The sequence below is a fragment of the Macaca thibetana genome, chromosome X (genome assembly GCF_024542745.1).
Source record: "Macaca thibetana thibetana isolate TM-01 chromosome X, ASM2454274v1, whole genome shotgun sequence".
Taxonomy (NCBI): Eukaryota; Metazoa; Chordata; class Mammalia; order Primates; family Cercopithecidae; genus Macaca; species Macaca thibetana.
The window spans coordinates 82925379-82951535 of NC_065598.1; the positions used below are offsets into that span (position 1 = coordinate 82925379).

Below are 26157 nucleotides of genomic sequence, written 5' to 3' on the forward strand. Positions count from 1 at the left end.
AATGAAACTCTCAAGGGCATCAAAGAATATAAACACACACACAAAAAAACCCATCCAAAGGACAGCAACTACAAATATTGAAGGAACATCAGCCCACACAAATGAGAAAGAAACAACACAAGAATTCTGGCAACTCAAAATCCCAGAGTGTCTGCTTACCTCAAAACAACCACACTAGTTCCCCAGAAATGGTTTCTGACCAGGCCGAAATGGCTGAAATGACCGACATAGTATTCAGAATATGGATGGGGATCAAGATTCAGGAGAAAGTCAAAACTCAATCCAAAGAATATAAGGAATACAATAAAAATATACAAGAGATGAAATGCAAAACAGCCATTTTAAGAAGGAACCAAACAGATATAATAGAGCTGAAAAATTTACAATATTTAACAGCATTGTTATATTTAACAACATTAAATGTAGAGTACCTACTTCTTGGGCCCAAATCAATAAACTCAGCCTGATTCAATACTATATTCCTTCCCACTATCCCACACCCTTAATATTCATTCCCTTGCCTGTTCTCCATATTTCTGCTTATATAAATTAGAAAACCCAGACAGTTCTTTTCGAGTGTAGCGCACCTCGTCATGGGTCACACTCTCAACCTCATCCCTAGGTGTCCACCAGGACTTTAGTCTAGTTATAGGTTTAGAAGCAAGCAGGGTTGTTGGGGATGGCTCCTGAGGATAATCAACGTTATCTTACCTGGCACCTGCCTCAGGGGAGGCCGTAATTGTTGCCTCAGCCAGTGCAGGGTTTATCTCCTCAAACAAAGATGGAAAGGCTCATGGCAGTATGGGTCCGCGAGGGGATGTTGCCTCTACTGGGGATGGGGAAGCTGTTTCTTTTGGCAAGAAAGGTTTATCAGAGTTTACAAACTCAGTGTTTCAGCTTCATCATAGTTCTCCCACGCATTCCCATTCTAAGTTGCAGGGTCCTATTCTTTTCCAATCAATGCCCTCATTTTATCAGTAGACACCTGGCAAGGCTGTGCATGCACTTTTCATTGCAGATCAGCCACTTGCATGATAAGAGCTTGTGTTTGTTTTTCCACAATTTCAGCTCTTTCTCTACAGGAGCCAAGACTCCCACTCAGGGCAATCTTAGCAGATTTGAGGCTCAGTATCTCCTAAAGCCAGGAGATAGAATCCCTTAGTTCATCATTTTCTTTGATCACTTTGTCCACTTAGGAGCAACCAACCAGCTTCATTATGTTCCTTGGTTCTCCACATATGGTCAAAGTATTATGTATAGAGTCACTAAACTCCTTGCTTCTCACAAGTGGTGAATTAGGAGTGTCAAATGCATTTATTTTGCATAACTCGCTAAACAGTTCACCCCAAGAATTATCAGTGTTCTCCATACTATTAGAAGTAAAATCTTTAGCATTTAGGGGTCTAATCATATTGAGCAGTCAACTCCAGGAACCCCAAAACCAATGAAAGAACTCCATCCTTAATATTCTGTTCCTCCAGAACCACTCCTGGTACCAAAATCTGTATTGGTCAGGGTTCTCCAGAAGGACAGAACTAATGGAATATATATATGGGGATTTTATGCAGACCTACAGCTAGTATCACATTGAAAGGGGAAAAAATGAAAGCTTTTCTTCTAAGATCTGGAACATGACAAGGATGCCCACATCAGCATTGTTACTCAACATGGTACTGGAAGTCCTAGCTAGAAAAATCAGACAAGAGAAAGATATAAAGGGCATCCATATTGGAAATAAATAAATCAAAGTATCTTTGTTTGCAAATGATATGGTCTCATATTTGGAAAATTTTAAAGACTCCACAAGAAAACTATTAGAATTGAAAAAAAAAAAATACAGTAAAGTTGCAGTATACAAAATAAACAAACAAAAAACAGTAGCATTTCTATAGGCTAACAGTGAACAATGTGAAAAAGAAATCAAAAAAGAGATCTCATTATCAATATCACAACAGTGACACAAAATTCAATGCCTAGTAATTAACCATAAAAATGGAAGGTTTATATAATGAAAAGTATTAAATGCTGATGAAGAAAATTTAAGAGGACACTAAAAAGTGGGAAAATGTTCTATGTTCATGGATTGAAAGAATAAATATTATTAAAATGTCCATACTACCCAAAACAATCTATAAATTCAGTGCAATCTGTATTAAAATAATGACAATTTTCACAGAATTAGAAAACACAATCTTCAAATTTATGTAGAAACACAAAAGACCCAGAATGGCCAAAGCTATCCTAAGCAAAAAGAACAGAACTGGTGGAATCACATTGCCTGACTTTCAATAATACCACAGAGCTATAGTGTCCAAAACAGAATGATACTGGCATAAAAATAGACACATAGACCAATGGAACTGAATAGAAAACTCAGAAACAAATTCACACACCTACAGCCAACTTATTTTTGACAAAGTTACTAACAGCATACACTGGGTAAAAGACATTCTTTTCAATAAATGGTGTTGGGAAAACTGAATATCCATATGCAGAAGAATGAAATATCGGACCAATGTCTCACCATATACAAAAATCAGATCAAAATGGATTGAAAGACAGAAATCTAAGACCTCAAACTGAAACTACTGCAGGGGAGCTTTGGAGAAAATCTTTAGGACATTGTTCTTGGCAAAAATTTCTTGAGCAGTACCCTACAACCACAGGCAATCAAAGGAAAAAAAATGGACAAACGGGATTATATCAAGTTAAAAAGCTGCTGCATGGCAAAGGATACAATCAAAAAAGTGAAGAGACATCCCACAGAATGGGAAAAAATATTTGCAAACTACCTATCTGACAAGGGATTAATAACCAGAATATATGATAAACTCAACAACTGTATAGGAAATAATCTTATAATCTCATCAAAGAATGGGCAAAAGATTTGAAGAGGCATTTCTCAAAAGAAGACATACAAATAGCAAACAGACATATGAAAAGCTTCTCAATATCATTGATCATCAGAGAAATGCAAATCAAAACTACAATGAGATATCTTTTCAACCCAATTAAAATGGCTTATATCCAAAAGGCAGGCAATAACAAATGCTGGCACAGCTGTGAAGAAAAGGAACCCCTCGTAAACTGTTGGTGGGAATGTAAATTAGTACAAACACTATGGAGAACAATTTGGAGATTCCTCAAAATCTAAATTGAGTTGCCATACGATTCAGCAGTCCTACTGCTGGGTATACACCCAAAAGAAATGAAACCAGTAAATCGAAGAGACAGCTTCACTCCTATGTTTGTTGCAGCACTGTTTACAGTGGCTAAGATTTGTGTGTAACCTAAGTATCCATCAACAGAAGAATGCATAAAGAAAATATGGTGCATATACACAATGGAGTACTCTTCAGCTATATTAAGGAATGAGATCTTGTCGTTTGCAACAGCATGGATGGAACTGGAGTTTATTATTTTAAGTGAAATAAATCAGACACAGAACAAAAAACTTTCCAACAATATGGATTGAATTGGAGATTATTACCTTAAGTGAAATTAACCAGTTACAAAAAGTCAAACAGCATAGTCTCACTTATTTTGGGGATCTAAAAATTAAAACAATTGAACTCATAGACATATAGAATAGAAAGAAGGTTACCAGAGAGTGATAAAGGTAGTGGGAGGGTCGGGAGAGGGTGTTGGTGATGGTTAGTGGGTACAAAGTATAGATAGAAAGAATGAATAAGACCTACTATTTGATAGCACAACAGGTTGACTATAGTCAATAATAGCTTAATTGTAAATTTTGAAGTAACTAAAAGAGAGTAACTGGTTTGTAACTTGAAGGATAAGTGCTTGAGGGGATGGATACCTAATTCTCCATGCTGTGCTTATTTCACATTGTATACTTGTATGAAATCATCCAATGTACCGCACAAATATATACACTTACAATATACTGACAAAAAATAAAAAAAAAAAAAGAAACAAAGAAGGAAACAATCTACAAAGTAAACAGACGGCCTACATAATGGGAGAAAATATTTGCAAAGTATGCATCTGACAAAGGTTTAATATCTAGAATCTATAAGGAATGTAAACAGATTAAGAAACCAAAAACAAACATCCCCAATAAAAAGTAGTCAAAGGACCTGAACAGACATCTTTCAAAAGGAGGCATACCCACAGACAACATACATATGAAAAAATGCTCAGCACCATCAATTATTAGAGAAATGCAAGTCAAAATCACAATGAGACACCATCTCATACCAGTCAAAATGGCAATTAATAAAAAATCAAAAATAACAGATGCTGGTGAAGCTGCAGAGAAAAGGGAACACGTATACACTGCTGGTGGGAATTTAAACTAGTTCAGCCATTGTGGAAAGCAGTTTGGTGATTTCTCAAAGAACTTAAAACAGAATTACAATTCAACCCAACAATCTCATCATTGGGTATATGCCCAAAGGACTATAAATCAGTCTATCATAAAGACACATAAGTACATATGTTCCTTGCAGCACTTTCACAATAGCAACGACATGGAATCGACTGAAATGCTCATCAGTGCTAGCTTGGATAAGGAATATGTAGTAAATACATAACAGGGAATACTTCGCAGCCACAAAAGTAATGAGATCATATTCTTTATAGCAACATGGATGGAGCTGGAGGCCATTATCCTAAGCAAACTAATTCAAGAACATAAAACCAAATGCTGCATGTTCTCACTAATAAGTTGGAGCTAAACATTGAATACACAAGGACACAAAGAAGGGAACAGCAGACACCAGTGCCTACTAGAGGGTGGAGGTGGAGGTTGGGAAGAGAGAGATGATAAAAAAAAAAAAACTGCATATCTGGTACTAACCTTATCAACTGGGGGTGAAATAATCTGTACTTCAAACCCCCATGACATGCAATTTACCTGTATACCAAACCTGCACCTGTACCCCTGAACCTAAAATAAAAGGTTTTCAAAAATAAATAAAGTCTCTAGAAGGAGAATTTAGGTAAGGGAGATGATCATGTAAATTTTGAGGTACTTGTAAGACATCTACTGAAGATGTTGAGTAAGCAGTGAAATATACAGTCTGAAATCTAGGAGACAAGTACATGCTGGAGGTATAAAATTTGGAATAACAAGCCAATAGATTGCATTTAAAGTCATGAAATTGGACAGAATCACCAAAGGAGTGATTAAAAAAAAAAGAAGCCCAAGGATTTAGCCCTCTGACATTCCAGTGTAGGCTTGACAGATGAAGAGAAACTTCTGAAGGAAACTGTGAAGGAGGAGTAAATGATGTAGGAAGAAAACTAAGAGAAAATGATGCCCTGGAATTCAAATTAAGGAAATATTTTAAGGAGTATATGATCAACTGTGTCAAAAGCTATTGAGAAGTCAAGTAAGATTGAGACTGAGAGTTGACCGTTGGACTTACAAATATGTATAATTGGCCACCTTCATAAGAATGGGATCTTTGGACAGATGGGACAAAAGCTTAATTGAAGTAAGTTCATAAGACAGTCAAGTAAGTATAGGCAACTCTTTCTGGGAGTTTTGCTACAAAATGTAAGAAGAGGAGTGGTGTGGTAGTCAGGCAGCATATGGTCAAGAAAAACCATTTTTAATATGTGAAAATCTTAGGACCATAGTTCATCAAGTCAACAGGACCACAGGTAGAATTGTAGAGATGAAGTTTGAAAAATGGAGAATTCTAAAGGCATTACTTCCTATATGCTACATATATGCCATGTATGCTTCATTTATGCTTCCTCAAATTACAATTCAAAGAATATTCTTCTCATAAGTTTCAACAAAAAGACAAGCTAAGAAAACTAGCTCTCAAACACTGTCAGAAACAAGATTCGATGATTCCTATCTCAGAATTCAACAATCCTATCACAAGAAGAAACTCTCTATAGGAATATACAGGAATCTATAATATTATACGTGAGAAGCCATGAAGACAAGAAATTGGAACACTGCTCCTTTCTTCTATAATACTAAATATAGACCATAGTGACCCCCTAACACCACCCCCACTATATATACTCTGAAGAAAGGTTGGAGACAGAAGGCAGGGTAGAAGACAGTCAGATAGATAACCATTTTCAGTGGTGTGACAGAATTGAAATAAACAAAATATGCATCTTGGCACTATTTCCTCTCCCTTCAAACTGGAGCACTGAGAGCAGTACTAGAAGTTTTTGCAATATTAAGTAGTAGAGTGGAGATGCACATGCACTTATTACCTAAAGAGCAACCTGCTGCCCATTAGATTATCAGTGCTTGTTAATGATTATATCACAGTTGATACCTGCAACCTGCAGAGTCCAAGCCACAAGCCATATGCCTTTGTGTCATAGTTATCATCACAGTAAGGAGACAGCCAAACTATTACTCTAAGTGATAAATAAGAAAGTGGATAGAAACAGCATGTTCAAATTGGTCTGATGAAAATTCTTACTGATATTGTCATAAAAGATAAAGAAAATGGTAGCTTCTCAAACATTCACAGCAGTGTTGGTTTAATTATTTACAAAGTACTTATAAATAATTCTACATAACATTTTTCTGTTAAGATTTTATGTGCCAATTCCAGCATGATATTTTGGCTGCTGGATTGGGAAAATATTTCTAATTTAATGAACAGGAGCCATGAACAAATTTAAGATTACTGCAGTAAAAAACATTTTCCTCCAAAAATAATTTTGTTCATCATCATTGCTGATATAGTTTGGCTGTCCCCACCCAAATCTCATCTTCAATCCCCATGTATTGTGGGAGTGACCCGGTGGGAGGTAATTGAGTCATCAGGGCAGGTCTATATAATGCTTTTCTTATGATAGAGAAGAAGTCTCATGAGATCTGATGGTTTTGTAAGAGGGAGTCTCCCTGCACAAGTTCTCTCTTTGCCTCCTGCCATCCATGTAAGATGTGGCTTGCTCCTCCTTGCCTTCTGTCACTATGGTGGGGCCTCACCAGTCATGTGGAACTGTAAGTCCATTAAACCTCTTTATTTGGTAAATTGCCCAGTCTTGGGTATGTCCTTATCAGTAGCATGAAAACGGACTAATACAATTGCCTTTAACGAGGGGTTGAAAAATAAATCTTTAAAAAAATAGCACCAACATTTAGTGACCACATAGAAGCATGTTTCTAGAGTTTTAAATGGAAAATAATAATTTTGTGCTGACACTTTTGAGTGAAAATTAAAAGATCTAGTTTACTCTCTCAGGGCTAGAAAATGAAACAGCACATCCAGGGGTGGTGGCTCAGGCCTGTAATCCCAGCACTTTGGGAGACCAAGGAGGGTGGATCACCTGAGGTCAGGAGTTTGAGACAAGCCTGGCTAACATGGCAGAACCCTATCTCTACTAAAAAATAGAAAAAAAAAAAAATTAGCCAGGCGTGGTGGCGTGCACCTGTAATCCTAGCTACTCAGAAGGCTGAGGCAAAAGAGTCGCTTGAACCCGGGAGGTGGAGGTTGCAGTGAGCTGAGATCATGCCATTGCACTCCAGCCTGGGCAACAAGAGTGAAACTCAGTCTCCCCGAAAAAAAAAAAAAAAAAAAAAAAAGAAAGAAAGGAAAAGAAAATGAGTCAGCACTTATTTTACAGTGTGAAGTAAAGGTCGATGCACTGGCCAGAATGTGAAACATAAATAGGGTTTTTTACTCCAAAGCACAACACTGTAATGCAACATGTTATTTTGTTAGCTGCAGAAAATCCATATGTATCTGAGCAACCTCAATTCTTTCCTCCCCCAAATAAATAATTGTACTGAGGGGCATAAGGCAGGGAGAGAGGAGATATCAAAGCAGGTTTTAGAGAAGAAGTGAAAATTTATTAAAAAGTGTTAGAGCAGGAGCGAAAGGAAGTAAAGTGCACTTGGAAGAGGGCCAAGTGGGCAACTTGAGAGATTGGAGTGCACTACTTGACCTATTGACTTGGGGTTTTATATGTTGGCATGCTTCCAGGGTCTGTGTCTTATTGTTCCCTTGAGGTGGGCTGTGTGCATAGGTAGTGGCCTGCTAGCACTTGGGAGAGGCCGCATGAGCAGTTTACTGAAGTTGTGAGCATGCTCACTTGAGATGTTTTTTTCCTTATCAGTCGAGTATTCTTATAGGAAGATTATATACCAGTTAAACTCTGCCATTTTGCTTGCCTCTTAGTGTACATGCTTAAGCCTACTCGCCCAGCTCCTGAGATCTCATTGGGAAGCGGCTGATCACCAGCTTCACGTGTTTTCTATCTACTGGGAGACTGACTTTCCTTGGTGCTAGCTGCAACCAATTATTATTTTAGAGAGACAGCTTAACAACCACCTGACCACCACCTTATGGTTTCTTGACATTCTTGGTGGGGTGTGGGTCTCTTGTCTGTTCATTTCCACCTAACTACTCCAATTTGAGACCCCAGTGCATGCAATTGAATTTTCTTCTACATGTTGCATGTCTTTTCACAATCATTGGACTGCAATGATATGCAAAACATTATTTGTAATCATATCACTTTCTCACTTTTTCTTCTCCATGATGATTTCTTTTATTTTGACTGATAATACCTACACTTCAATCTAATGAGGATTTCCCCTTTCCCTTATTGTTACTGAATTGAAATTTTTCTCACACCAATGGCTGAATTGCAGAGTAGAGAGGAAAATAACTGCTCAGAAACTATCGGTCAGGAAACAAAACCTTATTTACATTCACATTACATAGAAGACACATTTAAGTCACTGGAAACTCACTTTAAGTTTCTTCTTTTTAACCTCCTTGATAAAACACCAACTGAAATTTAAAGTTGATTGGGGCTCTAAGAATATTTAGGAGTTATTTGTTTTAAATAGGCTGGCTCTACTCCTAAGGTACATCTAAGTACACTTTCTCCTGATTTGTCCTTAATTATGGGGTTAGCTTTCCAGTTTTTGAGAATTTCAAGAGGTACTCTTAAAATCCATATGTCTACATTTTAAGAGATTTTTTTCCCCCTCGGACAAATCTTTATTCTCAATTTATATTACTCTAGATCATTTTACTTTGAATGTAAAAATTGTGTAACCATGATTACTGATTCATGAAATAAGAACAAAGTTGTTATTTGTTATTACAAATGGTTAAATTGTAGAGGCTTCTCTGTGGTTTCAGTAATGGAAAAGGACAGCAGCTCCCATGAGGTAATTTTAACTTCCTTGTGAAAGAAGGGAATCACCCTTGTCTCTGATGGAATTTTTGTGTGTCTTTCCAGCATCAGGTATTCAACCTTAGGTTAGATCTTTAAAGGATGATTGAGTATTTGGATAGTGTTTAGTTTGCATAGCTAACACAAATACATTTACCCTAACTTTTAGGTTGCAACAACCTCTTGAAACCATTAAAACCCAAAAGATTATATCTGGTATCAATAGTTTAAAAAAAAATTCCAAAAACAATAGATGGAGTCTATTTCAAATGCTCCATACAATTTATAAAACATATCCCTGTCTTTTAAGTATTTTCAGTGAAAATGTTCTAAATCATTGTGTTTATTCATAAGGTATGAAAAGGAGTCTGACATCTTTTAAGCCCTAGGTAACAGGATATAGCTCTATCTTGGTTCTTCTAAATGAATTTGAACAAAGTATAAGATATGGCCATGTGCATAACACCGAAGGGAGATAAGAAGACAAAATATAGTTAAATACTATACATTTGTGTGTAAATGCATTTTCTGTGTTTGGAGATGCTACAGCATAGAGGTAACATTTTTGCAAATAAAAGATGATTCCAGAAGGACTCATAAATCCGCCTTTTTGTCAAGGCAATAGAAATAGATGTCACCTATTTCCCAAATGATGCACATTTTGACAAAGGTAGAGGAATGGAATTAACCAAAGGAAAATTACAATGAATAATTGAATTTCTCGGTTGTAATTCAATTTTGGATAATACTTCAGTGCTATGGAAATTATTTTATTTTGCCTAGAAAAATATTTCACAAGCGTACTGTGTTTCTTGGTAGAAATGGAGAGAGTAGCTTTAAGTTTTATATGCCCTTGGCTATCATACACATGTATGCGCACACAGAGAGATTTGTCATTAAAATTGAATTGGACAATCAATTCAATCTGAAAAGATGTCAGCTCTGCAAGATAATTGATTTGGTTTCTTTTTGTTTGAATTTACTAAATGTTTTACACCCATATGATTCAACAATAAGGGTCAATATAGTTGCATGCATAAACACAGCTCAAGTTGTATACGGCTATGGCTAGTCTTTTTTTGAAAGTACAGCATTCAGTATTAAATCATATTTGTTGTACGTAATAAAGAACAAGTACCCAAGAGATTAGAATCCACAAATTTAAAATTCTGTTTTTCTAAATATTATAACTTGAATAGAATAAATCCACTTTACATTGTAAATACCATTGACTCTTGAACAATGCAGAGGTTGGGGCACGAACCACCACCTGCCTCCAGTCAAAAATTCACATATAACTCTTCTGTTTGTTTGTTTGTTTGTTTGTTAAGTGACAGTGTCTTGCTCTGTTGCCCAGGCTGCAGTACAGTGATGCAATCATATCTCACTGCCACCTCAACCTCCTGGGCTCAAGGAATCTTTCACCTTAGGCCTCCCAAGTAGCTGATACTACAGATGTGCACCACTATGGCTGGATAATTTAAAAAATGTAGAGACAGGGTCTTGCTATGTTACCGAGCCTGGTCTGGAACTCATGGCCAAAAGTGATCCTCCTGCCTCGGCCTCCCAAGGTGCTTGGATTACAGACATGAGCCACCATGCCTGGCCACATGTATAACTTTTGACTCTCCAAAACTTGAAACTACTAATAGCCTGCTGTTGACTGGAAACTTTATTGATAATGTAAATTGTCAATTTACACATATTGTATGTTACATGTATGATATACTGTATTCTTACAATACAGTAAGCTAGAAAAAAGAAAATCTTATCAAGCAAATTATAAGGAACAGAGGATATATTTTCTATTTATTAAATGGAAGTATATCATCATAAAGGTCTTCCACCTTACTGTCTCCATGCTGAGTAGGCTGAGAAGGAGGAAGAGGACTGGTTAGTCTTGTCTCAGGGGTGGCAGTGGTGAAAGAAAATTTGTGTAAGTGGACCCGCACAGTTCAAACCCATATTGTTCAAGGGTCAGCTGTAGTACGTTGTTACTAAGGACATAAAACAATTTGGTAATTAACTCTCAGAGAGTAAGAACCTAGTTCACACTAAGCATGGAACACTACTTAAAGAAATCATCTCCAGTAATGCTAGAAGAATCATACACTTCTTTCCCACTTATAGAAACCCATTCATTTTGAACTTAGGGAATATGGATTTGATAACCAGTGAATCAATGCCTCAAATCCTCTTCTAATTACTGACGTTCTGACCACTAGACATGTTTACAATATTGAACAATCCCACTTCAATCACATTCAACAGAATGAGTATTAACCTGTTGAGTGCTCTTTCCTTAATTTAAAGATCATGGGAAGTTTCTAGGAATTCAGTCTAGGAATCTATTTACCTTTAGGCTTTTGTGTTGTAAACCTTAATATGTGCTCTCTAGGCAGCTCTAGCTTATTTCAAATGTTCATATGACTTTCGGTCATATGTAATTTAGAAAACAGATACTTATTGAATGTCCACTCTGTATATAGCAAAATGATAGCTTCTGCAGAGGAAAAAGAATGAGTAGGTCATAGTCCCCACTCTCAAATAATTTAAATCTAGAGATTTAAGACATTATCATGTGAACTTTTTTTTTACTTTTATATTAAGTTCAGGGGTACAAGTAAAAGTTTGTTACATAGATAAACTTGTGTTATGGGGATTTGTTTTACAGATTATTTAATTACTGATAAAGCATATAAATAACATTTGAAGAACATATTTTAGTAGATAGTGTGAGATTCCATATGTGTGGTCAGAAAATTTACACTGTGTAGGATTTCAAAGTGAAATATTTTTGTACTATACCTTTGCTTTCTTCAAAAGTGTGGACATTTTTGAGAGGCAGAGAGGAATGATTCGTGTTTAGGCTTCAATATTTTGGCAGGCATGTTACATGATTTTAAAAAGAGGCAGCTAGATAATAGGTGGAGGTTTTATATTTCATTATTATAACTTTATTCTTTTTGCAAAACAATTGGAAACTGCCAGTGAAATTTATTGATATGTAATATTTGTATATTTTATGCAAGATATGTGGCATTTTGTCACAAGCATAGAATGTGAAATGATCATGTCAGTGTATTTAGGATATTCATCGCCTCTAGCATTTGCCATTTCTATGTGTTGGGAACATTTCAAATGCTCTCTTCTAGCTATTTTGAAATACATAATATATTTTTGTTAACTATAGTCATCCTATTCTTCTATCAAACAGAACTTATTCTTTCTACTTAATTATATGATTGCACCCATTAAACAACCTCTTCATCTCCTTCCCCCAACATGTACCTGTCCCAGCCTCTGATAACTATCATCCTACTCTCTACCACCATAAGACAATTTTTAGCTCCCACATATGGGTGACAGCAAATAATATTTGTCTTTCAGTACCTAGCTTATTTCACTTAACTTAAAGACCTCCTGCTCCATCTATGTTGCTGCAAATGACAGGATTTCGTTCTATTTTATGATCAAGTAGTATTCTATTGTGTATATATACCACATTTTCTTTATCCATTCATCCCTTGATGGACACTTACATTTATTCCATAACTTTGCTTTTGTGAATAATGCTACAAAAGCATGCAAGTTCTGATATTCCTTTGATATACTGATTTCTTTTCCTTTAGAAAAATATCCAGTAGTAGGACTCTTGGATCATATGGTAGTTCTATTTTTAGTTTTTCAAGAAATATCCATTCTGTTTTTCATAGTGATTGTACTAATTTACATTTCTACCAACTTTGTATCAGTTCCCTTTTCTCCAGATCTTGTCCAGCACCTGTTAGTTTCTTTCTTTTTAACAATAACAATTCTAAGATGAGATCTCATTGGGGATTTAACTTGCATTTTCCTGATAATTAGTATGTGGAGTCTTTTTTATCTACCTGTTGGCCATTTGTATGTCTTCTTTTGAGACATGTCTATTCATGTCCTTTGCCCACTTTATAATGGGATTATTAGGTTTTTTGTTTTTTTTTTTGTTTTTTTTTTTTTTTTTTGCTATTGAGTTGTTTGAGTTCCTTGTATATTCTGAACGTTAGACCCTTGTGGGATGAATAGTTTTCAAATATTTTCTCCCATTCAATGGGTGTAGTGTGTCTTTACTCTGTGGATTGTTTGCTAGTACATTCTGAAGAAAGGTACTGGTTAATAAAATAGATTATTGAGATACATATAAGAGAATACACTCTTTGGGATGAAGGAAGGATGTAGGAAGTGCCATTTTACTCTATCTTGAAGGGTAGGGAGAGAATATACACACATCATGCACGGTTCCCATTCAAAAACATAAATAAAATTTCTGAGGACTGACTAGAAGGCAAAATGTAATAGCAAGAAAGATCATAAAAACAAAAACAAATATTTCCAAATTTCAATTCCAAAAATTCTGAATTTATCATTAAACTGTTTTTGCTTCTAATTTAAACTCTAATGTTCTCTACTTTGAGGGCTTTTTTTTCTACTCTGGCTCATTCAAAACTTACACAAACACATAAAGCACATTGAGCATGTAACATGTCATTTTTATTTGCCAAATTATAGTCATCGAACGATGCCTTGTACGGAAAGAGTAAAACCTACGCCAAAGTGAAAATGTATTTCCTGGATTCATTTTGGAAAACATGGTAACACTGCAAGTTGGAAGCCTGATTATTCATTGTCATACTAGCACACAAAGTGCATTGTACTTAAATCTCTTTTTAAATTTCAAAAGCAAGACATGTAAAAATAAAAGAAATTTAAAGAATGTGAGATTTGGTATATAAGACCTATTCTCACTCTTAAAATTATTGAAACAGGTGCTATGGGAAGCCATTGCCTTTATAAGCCTTTTAAGATATTTACAACAAAACATTTCCCTGTGATTGAATTTTTCCAAGTACTAAAATACCATGGAGAAATATGTTTACCACCAGTTTTATGGCTCCCTAGATGCATTCTCTATAAACCTTGTATCTGCTTGGACACAAACAGTATTGCAAAAAGACACCATGTCATTTGAATAGGGTATACAGCTTTGAAAGCGTATGCCACAGTACTAATGGGAATGTCAGTATTATTATGAATAATACAGTTTTAAGACCATTCTTTTATTATGGTAGACCTAAGTAATTGTTCTTATTTTATATCTTAATTTTAGTAGGAGTATTTTATATCTGTGGAGATACTACCACTATTGTGTTACACTTTTTGGCCTTGGTGCTGATATGGGATATAACATTTGTGAAGTCTAAGCACGGAAAAACATAATGGTAAAATTTTCCTTTACAACCTGTATGATTCCATTGAAAAGCAAATAAGAAATAATTACCTGGTACCTGAAAATGCAACCCCTATATGCTTCAAAAGTTTGGGTTGACAAGGTTTAAAAAGCTACAACGTATCAATAATAGAATTTTGCTAACCAGTGAGTCAATTTTCTAGGCAAATGGGGGAAGATAACACATGTTGTAAGTATCCAGATGAGAAAGTATCTTCTGGAAACTTGTAGCAGTGGCAATAAAGCAATACACATCAGTGTTCAAACTTGAATAGCATATTGTATTGCTTTTCACCCTCATAATTTTTTTAAATACACCAACTGTCAGAGACAGTGGTAGGTAAGGTTAGATGGTTACATGGATTATTAGTAAATTCTGCCGAGAAATCGTGCTATTGATGGTGGTTGAGAATCACAGGCTGACTATGATGCACTTCACCATCTGTTAATATAGGCATTTTAACTAGAGATAGGATAGAATGTCTTGTCATTTGCCAAGAAGATGAAGTAATTTCAATGCCGTGTTAAAAATACAGTATTTAGCCATTCACACTGGAAAAATGTCTAATGGGAAATGAATAATGGAGGGGAGGTGACAATGTACACAGAGGCAGTGAGCAAAGTGATCTTCCATAGTGATCAAATAGAATCAAGAAAGTTAAAATCTCAAAGTGATGTGAATAGATATAGCTGTTCAGGTGATGGAAGCATGTTCTTTTGTTTGTTTGTTTGGTTGGTTGGTTGGTTGGTTGGTTTTGTTTGTTTTTGTTCGTTTGTTTTGAGATGGAATCTTCACTCTGTCGCCCAGGCTGGAGTACAGTGGCACAATCTCCCTTCACGCAAGCTCCACCTCCCCGGTTCAGGCCATTCTCCTGCCTTAGCCTCCCGAGTAACTAGGACTATAGGCGCACGCCACCACGCCGGCTAATTTTTTGTATTTTTAGTAGAGACGGGGTTTCACCATGTTAGCCAGGATGGTGTGGATCTCCTGATCTCGTGATCCACCCGCTTCGGCCTCCCAAAGTGCTGGGATTACAGGCATGAGCCACCACACTCAGCTGCATGTTCCTTAAGGTTATCCAAAGCAAACATGAAGGCAGATTCAGGACAAATGCAGAAATGACTAACATATGATACTGTGTCCAGAATTTATTACTTCTGGTGGATTCTTGGTCTCGCTGACTTCAAGAATGAAGCCACACTCACAGTGAGTGTTACAGTTCTTAAAGATGATGTGCCCGGAGTTTGTTCCTTCAGATGTTCATATGTGTCTGGAGTTTCTTCTTTCTGGTGGGTTCGTGGTCTCGCTGACTTCAGGAGTGAAGTTGCAGACTTTTGCAGTGAGTGTTACAGCTCATAAAGGGAGTGTGGACCCAAAGAGTGAGCATCAGCAAGATTTATTGTTAAGAGTGAAAGAACAAAGCTTCCACAGTGTGGAAGGGGACCTGAGCGGGTTGTCACTGCTGGCTCCTGGCCTGCTTTTATTCCCTTATTTGGCCCCACCTACATCCTGCTGATTAGTCCATTTTACAGAGTGCTGATTGGTCCGTTTTTATAGCACGCTGATTGGTGTGTTTGCAAACCTTTAGCTAGACACAGAGCGCTGATTGCTGCGTTTTTACAGAGTGCTGATTGGTGCGTTTACAAACCTTTAGCTAGACACAGAGTGGTGATTGGTGTGTTTACAATCCTTTAGCTGGACAGAAAAGTTCTCCAAGTCCCCACTCGACCCAGGAAGTTCAGCTGGCTTCACCTCTCAATACCAAACTGAAAATAATTTCATGGGACTCAAATGTTATAAAGTTGATTTTTAAAGCACTTTATCCAAATAAGTGACTCATAAAAATATGCCAATTTCATAGAATTGGAATTTAGGGCAGAAATTTTGGGTGTTTTGTTTAAATCTGATTACAACATATTGGTAATGAAAGATTTTACATATTAATTTTATCTTTATTTTCCTTTCTTCATGTTCCAGAATTTCTCTGGTTATTGAGTTCATAATATTTACACATTCATAAAAACAGAAAATGTTAAACAACTGCATTTAATACTAATCATTGAATTTTGTAGGGCTTCATGTCAAGTAAATCTTAAAAATATTTTTCCTCCTAAAGAAGTATCATTGGCTCTGAGTACAGTAGTCCCATCTTATTTGTGGGGGATACGTTCCACGACCCCTGGTAGATGCCTGCAACAGTGAAGTGTACTGAACCCTACACATATTGTTTTTTTTTCCTATACATGCATACCTGTGTTAAAGTTTAATTTATAAATAAGGCATAGTAAAAAATTGACAACAATAACTGATAGAAACATAGAACAACTATACCAATATACTGTGTAAACATTATGTGAATGTGGTCTCTCTTGCTCTCAAAACATTTTATTGTACTGTACTCCCCTGTTGTCTGATTGTCATTTACTAGGAGTAACAGAAATCTTTGGAAAATGAAATCACAGATAAGGGGCGACTATTGCGTGTATAAGGATAGAATCCAATTGGGAAAGAAAAGAGGAGAAAATCATAGTGATCTAAAATGTCACTGGAAGTTGAGAACTGACTATGTTTCTCTTTACATTTCAAGTTTTGACAGATTTTAAGATGTTTAATAAATATTTATTTTACATACATAAGTATATATATAATATATATTTATATTTGCAAGCTAATAAAACCATCAAACTCTTACTGTCTGCATAAACCCGGCCTCAACATAGACATAATTTTATATTCAGTAAACACTTAAGATTCTTCTTTCAAACTAAAGTTCTTATGATAGAAAAATGAGAAAAAAATTCTCAAGTACTAGGGCTATTAGCAAAAGTGAAACATGTCTGTAGTGTCTTTGCTTCAACATTTGCCATTCCATATGGATTCGTAAATATTTGTAACAACAGTAAGTAATTTTCATGGCACATGTATACATACGTAACAAACCTGCACGTTGTGCGCATGTACTCTAGAACTTAAAGTATAATAATAATAATAATAATAGTAATAATAAAGAAATGTTAACATCAGTAAAATAAGGTCGAATTTGCCAGGAAAAATTAAGATAGATTTTTCATATTGTCTTTTTTTCATTTAAATATTTATTGAACTAAAGCAGAATAAATGAACTAAAGTCTGTTTTAACCTGTAGATATAAAACAGCAACTTCAAATATTCAGAGAGGTGTCACACACTGAATGAAAGACTCATTTAGTATTTCTGCAAAGGGCAGAACTTGACCCAGAGGATAAATACAAGCAATCAGTAGGCCATTGGATAGTTGTACAAAGTGTATCACATATCTTAATTGCTTCTTTCTTCATATAATGCGTTCCACACTTAACTTTTCCCATCTTATAAAAGGAGATAATACAACTTAATACTTCTCATGAATATCTTAAATGAGTCACATTTCCGTGCAAGCCCTCCACTGCCACCAATAGATGTACTCACAGCATTGGAAAACATCTAAAGTTAGCAAACTGGTTTAGTATAAAAATGGTTGATTTGTTTCTCAGACATATTTCTGTATTTTTACATCAGTGGCTCTCAGAATTTGGGGAGAAAAGAGAGCATAGTCTCCAAAGAGGGTAAATCATAATCCCTAGCAATACAGATACTGCCCTCAAACTCCAAATGAATCATTACAACTATACAACAATGGTACAGATGAGAGTGCGGTGTGTGCTGGGGCCTCTGCACAGACAAGAGATAGTTGACAACAACTGTTCCACAAGAAACAGGAAATCTTATTGCACAAGTCACTAAAAAACAAGCTAACTGCTGTAGCAATGAGAGACTCCATCCAGACTGTTAAGTATTACAAAATGAGAACTGTTTCAACAACTATTCAACATAATGTTTAAGAACAAAATGTACATACAACATTGTACTTTATATGTGTATTTTATCACATGGTAAGGAAAGCTGAGGTGCTTCATCTATGCAACAAATTGAAAATTAAAACTTTACATTTCTATATTTGTCAATATACAGGATTCTGAAGGTGGATCTTAAACTCAGGGTGATAAATCAGTTATCAAGGAAAACCACATAACCCGTCCATCTGGATAACTGCTATTCACTGGAGATTGGGTGAACTGGAATTCACTCTGGCAAGAGAATAAGCTTGTTAAAAGAAACATCTGGGGCCCTTGCAGTTGGCTTTCTGGGCATAACCATTCTTATGGTGGGGTCAGCTTGCCATTCTTGTTTTGATGTACTTTTCACAGACTCTTCTACAGGACGTCCAACAAAGGCTGCAAAATCATCAGCCATTATTGAGATATATGCTTGAAAGGGCAAGGCAAAGGCTCATCTCCTTGTTGTATCTCTAAGTGCTTCCATAATTGACTGGAACATCTTAGGCTACTGGTAAGCATTGAGGGTTGTATACATCCCAAGGAAATCTCTATGCCAGAATTTTTTTCCTACTGAGCAAATTCTCCCAAGTTCAGAATTTGCAGATTTTATAGCAGGTGGTATTCTTTACCAAAGATATCTTGGGTTATTCTTGTCGTTATGGAGCAAATAAAAAGCTAGAAGCTGACCATACACTGGGGGAACAGCAGTTCCTCCAAAAGCCTGGAACTCTTGGCTCTGATCCAACAACTTTCTGAAACGGAAGTCATTTTCCTTCATCGTTGCCACTGGCATCTTCCCAGCCTGTCTTGCGGCCACACCTTCCCAACAGCCAGACCCCAAACTGTCCCCCTTTTCCTATATGCTTAGTAGAAAGTACAGTTATCTTACACTTGCATGTCTCCATGGGAATAAATTTACAACTTAAAATTGAGGGGAAAATGCGACTCGGTGGCTGACAAGATGGTCGAATAGGAACAGCTCCTGTCTGCAGCTCCAAGGGAGATCAATGCAGAAGGCAGGTGATTTCTGCATTTCCAACTGAGGTACCCAGCTCAAATCATTGGGACTGGTTAGACAGTGGGTGCTGCCCATGAAGGGAGAGCCAAAGCAGGGTGGGGCGTCAATTCATACTACTCAGGTAGTTTGAAGACTTCAGGCTCAAACTACCTTAGAAATAATCTGAGAGAGTTCAGTTACAGAATTACAAGTTTATTCTTTTGTCTGGTTATTAGGAAGACAAAATACAATGCTATAATACCTTAATTCATTCTTGATACACTACGTAAATTCTTCACTCAATACAAGAGTAAATTTTTTTGAAGACTTTATTGGGTGAATCCCGGAATCAATGTATATTCAGTGCACTTCTTTTTCTTGGACATTCCAGATCTCGAAGGTGGCATAGCTTCAGATGTAGCTCATCTTTTTCAGGGCCAACTCTGTGCTCAGCACCATGCTAAGTGTTTTGCATTTTAATTTTTTCCTTTAAACTTCCTACACACACTGAGGTAGATCTTTATATTCTACATATAGAGTCATTGTGTAGCATCCCAACACACAGAGATATTCAGTAATGTTTACCATGCTATAAGAAGAAGGCAGACTCATAGGAAATAAGTTTAAATCAGAAAGGGACGTATCAGATGATTAACCATTGTATAATCATTTACATTCAACTGCATGACACATTTTTGAAAGGTTTCTAATTAATTGAAATTTTTTTGAAAATATTACTCTTTGTCTAGTAGTTATTAGAGAAAATCACTACCACACTCTTCAATTTATACCACTTTGATGTATACCACAATATAATGCACAACTAGGTACTTAAAAGTGTTTCTGATAAAAGTCATTAAGTTGAGAATATTGAAATAGAAGAAAGTAAAGTTGAATCAGTCCCCACAAACTAGAAATGAAGATGAAGAAGAGGCAGCATTAAAACACAAAACAAAATGGCACATTAATGTGTTCTAGTGCTGGCATTTACCTATCCTTGCCTCTTTGGATATAGATTATGAATTATTTTATTATTATTTTTATCAAAAAAGAGTGTCCATAAGATGGTATGAATTTTTCATAGCAATAGACAGCATCTGAAACTAGGATTGTGCTTTTTGTAAAGGTTGTTAAATTAAGCATTACGAATAAATACCAACTTCTTTGATAAAACTTAAGAAATTTTCAGGCGAGAAGCAACAGCTTTGTTTGTTTGTTTTTTGAGATGGAGTCTCACTCTGTTTCCCATCCTGGAGTGCTGTGGTGTGATATCGACACACTGCAACCTTCGCTGTCCGGGTTCAAGCGATTCTCCTGCCTCAGCTTCCCGAGTAGCTGGGGTTACAGGCACCTGCCACCATGCCTGGATAATTTTTGTATTTTTATTAGAAATGGGGCTTCACCATGTTGGCCAGGCTGGTCTTGAACTCCTGACCTCAAGTGATCTGCCCACCTCAGTCTCCCAAAGTGCTGGGATTACAGGCTTGAGCCACGGTGCCTGGCCGCAACAGTTTTTATTATCTTAATGTCTGTGTTACACAGGATAAGAAAAAAAAAATGTGAAAATTACAGTGCTTTGCCTTATTAATTAAACATATATTTTAAATAAAATTCAACTTTCTAAAATAAATAATTAGGGACATTTTGAGTTAGCTAGGTTTATAACAGTGTTGCAGTTGTGGTATCAAACTCATCTATTATGAAAGCCCTTAATTTTTTGTATAAAACATGTGATGCCTCAGTACCTCATTTTTTTTTTTAAGTTTTTTCAGAGGTGGAGTCTCACTACATTGCCCAAGCTGGAGTGCAGTGGCTATTTGCAGGCATGATCATAATGCATTGCAGCCTCAAACTCCTGGGCTCAAGTGATCCTCCTACCTCAGCATCCTGAGTAGCTGGAACTACAGATTCGTGCCACTGTACCAAACCCAGTGCCTCCATATTTTAGCTAAGACTGAAATCTCAGTATATATTCTCAGTGATTGTGGGGGTATGTGCACATACATGTGTGTATGCATGAGCAAGGGAAGGAAATGGCTAATGAAAACAGAATTGTCTAGCATTAGTACTGTGGTAACATGAAAATATGAATATGCATAGATTACAAACAGGTATAATTGCACAGTTATGAGTGAGCATATTGATAAAAATGTCAAATCTGTGTAATTAAGGGCACGTTCCTCATGAAACAGTTTATAGGAGGTGACAAACTGAATTCTTTGTTATATAGACTGTTTTCCCAAGTTTTACGTGGTAATGTCATTCTGATTTTGAATTATCTTCAATTTTTAATGTTAATCCTCTAAAATATATTCTTTATACCTTTCTGGGATACAATTTAATTATAATCCATAGAATTCATTCTTGGAAAAATATTTTCCTTTTATTTGTATAGACTCATGTTTTTTACTATTTTGTTTCCTGAATCTATGCTACAAATTGGCCCCCACACATATTTTTCTGCAGTGTAAATTGATTTTCAGAACCTCTATATCTATAAAACCGACTGGTTGATATATGTCTTTAATTTTATTCAGTTTCTTGAAGTTTTGGCGATACGTACTTAAAATTAGGTATCATTTTTGAAATGATTTTTTGAAATGTGAAAAATAACTAGTTAAAAAATACATTGTGATAGGAAATCATGTTATAATCTTGTAAATGTAGCAAAAAATAACCTTTATATAGCCCAGTTGTTTTTTGAATTGTGATTCCCACACCAGCAACTTTAGCATCAATCGGGCACTTATTAACAATTCAAATTGCCAGGTTTTACTCTATACCTACTGAGTAAGAAACTCTGGAAGCAAGGAATGTGTATTTAAAAGACTTTCAGTGCATTCTTATGCATGATGAAGTTTGAGAACTATGCTCTAAAGTGCTGGATGAATAACCTGCTCTCTTCTACCTTCCATTGACTCTCTCTACTCAGATAAGTTAACTAACCAAATATGAAAACAATGATTTTTAAATTTGGCACCTGAATTGCCAGGTCAGAACAGTAAATTTCCCTTCCTGATCTGTGCTAGGTTAAGAAAAGAAGTTTCTTTCTTGGTTAAAAAAAAAAAAGACTGGATGTCTCCAGGCAGGGAAGCAAAGTGAGAAATCTGCTTTACAGCCTCTTCAGCCAGCCAGATGCCTGAGCCCCCAGTAAGACTAAAAGCAAACCTATGTTAGAATCCTGGGGAATATGGGCAACATGGCTGACTTGACACAGTCAGGTTGAAAGCTGCCACTGAGGGACCACGATGGCTGGCATACTCAGATTTCAGAGGGAAGGCACAAAGTCATTTTACAAATGAGCCGGAGTTACAAAACATTATCACCTGGAAGGGTCATCTAATTTATGGAAATGGGTGCCCTCCTCCTCCATCTATCCCAAATACATCACTTTAAAACAGCAACTTTCTTTCTACCATACCCATTCCCAATACTGCCTCTTGTTTGCCAGTTTATGATGCAGAATGTTACAATGTTACTCGGCACTGATAAAATGTTACTTTTTTTGTGCAGCCTTTTACACAGAGGTAGCCAGGCTGGTTTTCTGGAGAAGGGACTTGTACATACATGCCTGTGGTGCTTTTCGGTTGTTTATATCAGAAGTTGTTGTTTTTCTTTGCCGATTTTAGATCAAATTCTAGTTTCTTTCTGGACCCTCAGCAGTTTTGTATTTCTAGGCTCTATAAAATATATAGTTACTCCAAAAAAACCAGTCAGCTCTGCTTTATCTCTGATATGTTAATAGATCATCTCAGAGATGATGGGAAACTGTGTGTGGGACAGAAAGCTTTATGTTTTAAATTTTTTTGCTCAGAGGACTATGCTATGTAGACAATTTCAATAAATTTACACTAGACATTCTGTGACAACTATACAAGCTATTTTTCAAAATTGTAAAATTTCAATTTGTCACAATACTTGTAGATTACAGTAATCATTTATTTTATTGGAAAGACTAAGAGTTGACCAGAAACTCTTTACCTCTATCCCCATTCTTCCTTCATTCTACCACATATTTGTAAATAAGTAAATAAATTATATATTCATGTACAATCTTGTCTTTTTGAATAAAAAAGAAATAGTGGAATCAATTTGATGATTAGAAATCTTACAGGGCTTTAAGATTACCAGTCTACATATCCAATTCATTGCATAGGTTATAGATAGACACATAATAGTGACTATTCTAGATATTGAGGAGACAGCAGTGAGCAAATAAAAATCAGACAAAAGTCACTGTCCTCAAAAAGATTAAATTGTACTGGAATAAAATATTTAATAAAACAATAAATAATTATATTATACTGTATATTAAATGGTGCTAAATTTTACAGAACAAAAGAAATCATCTCAATGGGGGTAGAAATAGGGGTGCAAGTTGCAGTGTTAAATAGGATGGTCAGTATAGATTTCACAAAGAAGATACCATTTGAGCAAATCATGCAGGTAGCAATCTCAAATGAAATGCATAAAAACTCTAAAACACACCTTGTAAAGCATTTTGTTAGTTCTAAATTTTTATTTGACTTTTTTTTTTCTTATTAAGCTTCTTACATTCTCTACAGTTTGAATATCCCTTATCTGTCATGCTTCAGACCAGACAGGTTTCCATTATTAGTCCATTCTTGCATTGCTATAATGAAACACCAGAAACTGAGTAATTTATAAAGCAAAGAGGTTTAATTGGATAACGGTTCTTCAGGCTGTACAGGAAATATGATACTGGCATCTGCTCAGCTTCTGAGGTGGCCTCAGGAAACTTTCAATCATGGAGGAAAGCAAAGGAGAAGCAAGCCTGTCTTGGCACACATGTTTAAATAACCACATCTCATGAGAACTGACTCACTCACTATCATGAGAACAGCATCAGGAGATGGTGCTAGACCATTCATGAGAACTTTCTCTCAATGATCCAATCACCTCCCACCAGGCTGCATCTCCAACACTGGGGATGACAATTTGACATGAGATGTAAGTAAGGACACAGATCCAAACCATATCATTCTGCTCTGACCCCTGCCAAATCACATGCCCTTCTCACATTTCAAAATGAAATCATGCCTTCCCAACAGTACCCCAAAGTTTTAACTAATTCCATCAGTAACCTAAAAGTCTGCAGTCCAAAGTCTCATCTGAGACAAGGCTAGTCCCTTCTGCCTATGACTCTACAGAACAAAAACAAGTTAGTTACTTCCAAAAAACAATGAGGGTATAGGCATTGGGTAAATACTCCCATTCCAAAAGGGAGAAATTGTCCAGAAGATATGGGCTACAGGCCCCATGCAAGTCTGAAACTTAGCAGTGCAGTCATTAAATCTTAAAGCTCCAAAAGTGTATCCTTTGACTTCATGTCTCAGATCAAGGGCATACTGGTACAAAGATAGGTTCCCAAGGCCTTGGGCAGATCTGCCCCTGTGGCTTTGCAGGGTTCAACCCCCGCAATTGCTCTCAAGGGCTAGTGTTGATTGTCTTGGCTTTTCCGGGTTCATAGTGCAGGCTGTTGGTAGATCCACAATTCTGGGGTCTGGAGGATGGTGGCCCTCTCTCACAGACACACTACTAGGCAGTGCCCCAGTGGGAACTCTGCGTGGGGGCTACAACTCCATATTCCCCTCTATTCTGCACTCATAGAGGTTCTCCATGAGGGCTCCACCCCTGCCATAGGCTTCTGCCTGGGGAACCAGGCTTTTCCATACATTCTCGAAAATTTAGGCACAGGCTCCCAAGCCTCGACTCTTGCACTCTGTGCTCCTGCAGGCTTAACACCACATGGAAGCGGCCAAGGCTTATGGCTTCTTCCTCTGGAGTATCAGTCCAAGCTGTACCTGGGTCCCTTTTAGCCACAGCTGAAGCTGGAATGGCTGGGATGCAGGGAGCAGTGTTCTGAGACTACACAGGGCTGTGTGGCCCTGGGCCTGGCCCATGAAATCATTTTTTCCCTCCTAGGCCTCAAGGCCTGAGATGGAACGGGTTGCCAGGAAGGTCCCTGAAATGCCTTTGAGGCATTTTCCCTATTGTCTTGGCTATTAACATTTAGCTCCGCTTTACTTATGCAAATTTCTTCAGCCCACTTGAATTCCTCACCAGAAAATGGGCTTCTTTTTTCCTACCACATGACCAGGCTGCAAATTTTCCAAACTTTTATGCCCTGCTTCCCTTGTAAACATAAGTTCCAGTATCAGGTCATTTGTTTGCTCACACATAAAAGCATACACTATTAGAAGCAGCCAGGCTACATCTTGAACACTTTGCTTCTTAGAAATTTCTTCTGGCAAATACACTAAATCATCACTCTCAAGTTCAAAGTTTCACAGATCCCTAGAGCAGGGGCACAATATAGCAAGGCTCTTTGCTAAAGCATAGCACAAGTGACCTTTACTCTAGTTTCCCATAAGTTTGTCATTTCCATCTGAGACCTCCTCAGTCTGGGCTTCATTGTCTGTATATCTATAAGCATTTTAGTCACAACAACTTAAAAAGTCTCTAGGAAGTTCCAAACCTTCCCTCATCTTCCTGTCTTCTTCTGACCCTCTGCATTCCTCCAATCTCTTCCTGTTATCCAGTTCTAAAGCTGCTTCCACATTTTTAGGTATCTTTATAGCAATACCCCACTTCTGGTACCAATTTTCTGTATTAGTCTGTTCTTGCACTGCTATGAAGAAATATTTGAGACTGGGTAACTTATAAAGAAAACAGGTTTAATTGGCTCACAGTTTCACAGGCTGTACAGGAATCAGGATGCTGGTATCTGCTTGACTTCTGGGGAGGCCTCAGGGAACTTTCAATCATGGTAGAAGGCAAAGGGGAAGTAAGCATGTCTTATATGACCAGAGCAGGAGGAAGAGATAGATGGGGAGGTGTCATATGCTTTTAAATAACCAGATCTCATGAGATGTCACTC

General features: G+C 36.8%; 1 protein-coding gene and 1 pseudogene across 1 annotated transcript in view; one reads left to right on the forward strand and one right to left on the reverse strand.

The window, feature by feature from the left end:
• Nucleotides 1–26157, forward strand: part of DACH2 (dachshund family transcription factor 2) — a 691023-nt gene that overhangs the window by 635152 nt on the left and 29714 nt on the right. The gene's annotated exons all lie outside the window — the stretch shown is intronic.
• LOC126946295 (COP9 signalosome complex subunit 8-like) lies at nucleotides 18285–19081 on the reverse strand (annotated as a pseudogene).